The 4,226-nt window shown below is 37.8% G+C and overlaps 1 pseudogene; it reads right to left on the bottom strand.

Moving 5' to 3' along the window:
* Positions 1 to 1,824: 1,824 nt before the first annotated feature.
* On the bottom strand, positions 1,825 to 3,110 carry LOC134601665 (uncharacterized; annotated as a pseudogene).
* Positions 3,111 to 4,226: the final 1,116 nt, after the last annotated feature.

The raw sequence follows: 4,226 nt of genomic DNA, 5'->3' as shown, positions 1-4,226 counted from the left end.
GTTAAAATCCACTCGTCCCTCTTTAAGCATAATTTGCTGCAACCCATTAACATAATTTTGTTCTCGTGAGTTAAGACCCTCTATGTCTGCCCTATTCCAAATTGATGTTCCCAAACTGAGTCCTGAGATTATATCAGTACCCAGTTCCTTTTTTTTTCTCTCTCTCTCTAAACTGGAGCCCTTGTGTTGCATGCCAGAATAGATTAATATGTGCTTGAAATACATTTTTAAACCATTCTTTCATCATCTCTGGGCAACTCTCTGGTATATTAAATAATGAAAAATTTAACAACAATGGTAATGTTACATAAGATACATCAGTATACGCAACAGTTTGTGTTGGTTGTAAGAAAAGGCCATGCTCTGGCCACAGGGTGGTAGTTGGACAGTCCTGAGAATTTATAATTCTTATGTTAATTGCTGGGTCAACTGTATTACGTAATCCAGTCTGATGGGGGCTGCATGTTACAACACCATCCTGGGAAAATGTAAAATTTCTCTCCAGCAGCATCTTTATCCTCACTTCCTTTGTGGCATTGGCCCAAAATATACTGGTACTCTTATGTAAATCACTTCCTCCTGGATATTTCCAACCTGCAAATTCGGAGGGAAAGTTAGTTTTAGGCATTGAAATATTACATTGTACCACTATCCACCCCCCTATAGGCCCAACGACTGTAAGATTGTCTTTACATGTAACATCAGGTGATTGTTCCTTTACTTTTAATCTTACTTTGATATTCTCTGAATTTTCCGAATTCCTTTTCTCCCTATGATAACCCTCTACTGGAGTACTCTGATGTACCATTTTATTATTATTCTTCATCATGACATTCCTTCCTAAGCTATACAGTATATACATAAAAAACGATACACATAACCACCACATCACGACTGCTGTTTTCTTGCACTTCATATTCCTTATGTGGGCTGCTCTTCCAGGGATCCACTCCATCTCCTATTATCTGGAAAAGAGAACTAAGAGACTATGTTAACATTTACATTAACTTGGCATAAAGTTCTCATCTCCCACGTCTAACAAATACACAGAAGGGCCAATTTTGTCAAGCACAATATATGGACCTTTCCATTTTGGTTTTGGAAATGGATGGTAGGGGGAAAAAAATTGCAACTTTACTCTGTTTCCAATCTGAAGCTCGGTTATATCCCCTTTTAAAAAAAAACAACGACAAACCATCAAAGATGTTTGTCAGCATGCAAGAAAACTGACAACGGTCTGTTGCCATACAAAGATAAAAATCAAAAATCAGCTTACGGCTATTTTTATTGGTAACCATAAATAGAAACAAAAGAAAAACAAACATACATACAGATGTAGAGAAAAAAAAAAAATATTATGGGAGTTATTAATTGGTGGGGACACTCAATTGATCAGTCTTTCCCTCCTCTCTCATATGTTCCCTAAGTGCTTTTACTTCTGCCTCCAATCTCTCAGTCTGTCTCTTCAGGTCCCAGTATTCGCTATTCCCTTCTTTATTCCTCCAATTATCCCAATTTCGTCTATTGGGCTGCTCATCCCATCTATGGTTCCTTCTCCAAATATTCTCTCTGTTGTTTCTTCGTTTTTCTCTCCAACTGTGATTTTCCCAGTTATTATCTCTCCATTTTAGCCTCTCCCAGTTATTATTATTATTCCAATTATTGTTGATTACCTGAGGCTCCTCCCATCTATTCCTCCAATTGTCTCCCATTACCTTGCTCTCTTTAGCACTATCCCTATTCCTATGGTCCCTCTGTGGATCGCTACGTCTTTTGTCACTACCAGATTCATTCTCACCTCTAAAATTTCCCATATGCTGAAATCTATTTCCCCTGATTTGGTTTCTGAGGATACATGGTAGACCTGTCTCTCCTCTCTACTCTGAAAATCCTGGCAGCATCTACAGCAAAACTCTCATTTTTAACCTTTCTTCGCCACAAATTATCAGCTCTTAACAGTAAATCACACATTTCTGATGGGTTTGGGGTTACAGATAATATCTCATCCTTAATATCTTCCTCTAATGCATCCAAAAACATTGCTCTATGCACCATCCCTCCCTGTTCAAAACCAGGATTACGGACACCAAACTGTTCCATAACTGTGGAGATTCTAGCTGACAATTCATACGGAGACTCTTGTTTCAGCTGTTTAATTTTTCCAGACAATGACACATTTGATGTAATTCCATAAAGTGCTCTCAAGATCTATTTCAACATATACCTAGTTCTATGCTGCTGACCACATGTCTGTACAATCCTGACCCACGATCCATTTCCAACAACTCTCTGCAGCACTCTCTCCATATCACTAGTTGTCAAACTATACATCTCTTTCACTCTTTGAATTCCACAAAACCATTGCAAAAAGCGATTGATATCCTGCTGAGGGACCTGCCCTATTTCTCTAACTATGGCATCCATTTCTTGTGGCTTTAACTGCTTAGTAACCAGCTGAATCTCTCCAGAATTATCAGGATTCAACACTGGTTGTTGTAGTTGGAGCAGCAGGGAGATTTGTCACTGACTTTTGTTTCAAATCCTCCAATGAATAAATAGGTTTGTATCCTGTATCTCCAATCCTTGGGTTAGCAATAGACCCTGGAATTTCAGATACAGGAGACCTACTCAAAGGTGCCATACTTTCTGCCATTTTATTAAAAGCCATATTAGTAGCATGTCTGCATTCATCCAATTCTTTTTGCATCTCCAAAATTTTCTCATTCAGCCTCTCATTCTCCACTGTAAGCTCCTCACACATTTTGGCTTTTTCAATCAAAGCTTCACCAGTTGTAACTGCATGCACTCTTAGATCTACAATCGTATTATTCAATTTCTCAGATTTCATGTTCATTACTGAATTAAGCTCTGCCATTTCATCCTCCTTTATTTTTACAATGCCCTCTAATTTTAAACAACATGATAGTAATGCTTGCATAATACACCCTTTTCTTTTTTTTATCAGAAACATTTTTATCAAATAACATTTCTCCTAAAAACTCCTGCATCTTTTCTCATGACTGTTTACCATCCTGAGAGATTTCATAAGGACCACCATGTCTCTTAATATAATTCATAAGCCACTGTTTAACATTTTCTGAACAAGCCATTTTTGCATTTACATTTTTACATGCCATATTAAAGATATACACAGCAACAATATAATAAATAGCAAATCTAATAATATCGGCTACATTGTGTATGTGCTGTGAGATGTTATGTGCAGCATGTGTGTCTTACCAAACCTAATCTAATGTGATGTCAGTATCTTCTATTTTTAAAGGAATTGGTTCCCATGTTGTAAATAGCAAACTCCTCAGCTCAATTGATATGTAAATGTGATTTACTTTCCCAAGGCCCAAAGTGTTATCTATCCTGTTATTTTATTTAAGTGTTAACTTTCCCAGCCATCCCTTTGCCTCTAACCTAAGGTGTGATTTCCTAGATAGAGACTCCTTTGAAGACCAGTTGATATGTAAAATGTGATCGGTGTCTTTCAGATGCTGTATCTGTCCAACTATCTAAACAGAAACTCCCTTTGAAGATAATTCCTGACCTCTCATACACACAGACTTAATCAAGCACATATTAAACAGATATATATATAATATTTTCCCCAACACTGACATACATACATACATTCTGACATACATATAGACATTCTGACATACATACAGACATACCTCCATACAGACATTCTGACATACATACAGACATACTAACATATTTTTTTTTGCAGGTGGAAGGCTGTGGTTGATGGGAGTCGGTGTGGCTCCCGCGGCCTGGCTTTCTTCCCTCCCGTGCGGCGCAGTGGGGAGGGAGCTGGGAGGAAGTGACAGCCACTTCCTCCCAGCAGTACTTTGCGGCTGAGATTTTTTTAAATTTTTTTTTTATTCTTTATTTTTGTTGTGCAGGTGGGTACATGGTTTAAACAGACGCCACAACAGCGTATTTCAATATTTACAAAAGTTATACAGTGGTAGAAGAATTCGCACAGTTTGTATGGTTTTGTCAAGCTTAACTAAGCAGTTGTTGTGTCAGAGTGGGATTAAGTAGAATGAGATAGTATGAAACAACAGATATCAAACACTATATCAGCGTGGGTCAGGTTTTGTAAGAAATGTACAGTGGCATGGTTATTTGCGTATTTTCTTCTGTATAAGTTTTAAGCCTGACGGGAACAGTGTGTTTGTCAGGGTAGTGTTTGGAGGTCGTTGTGCAGCATT

The sequence above is a fragment of the Pelobates fuscus genome, chromosome 3 (assembly GCF_036172605.1).
Source record: "Pelobates fuscus isolate aPelFus1 chromosome 3, aPelFus1.pri, whole genome shotgun sequence".
Lineage (NCBI taxonomy): Eukaryota > Metazoa > Chordata > Amphibia > Anura > Pelobatidae > Pelobates > Pelobates fuscus.
The sequence above is the reverse complement of the archived record's forward strand: the minus strand, read 5'-3'. Positions and strand labels throughout refer to the sequence as shown.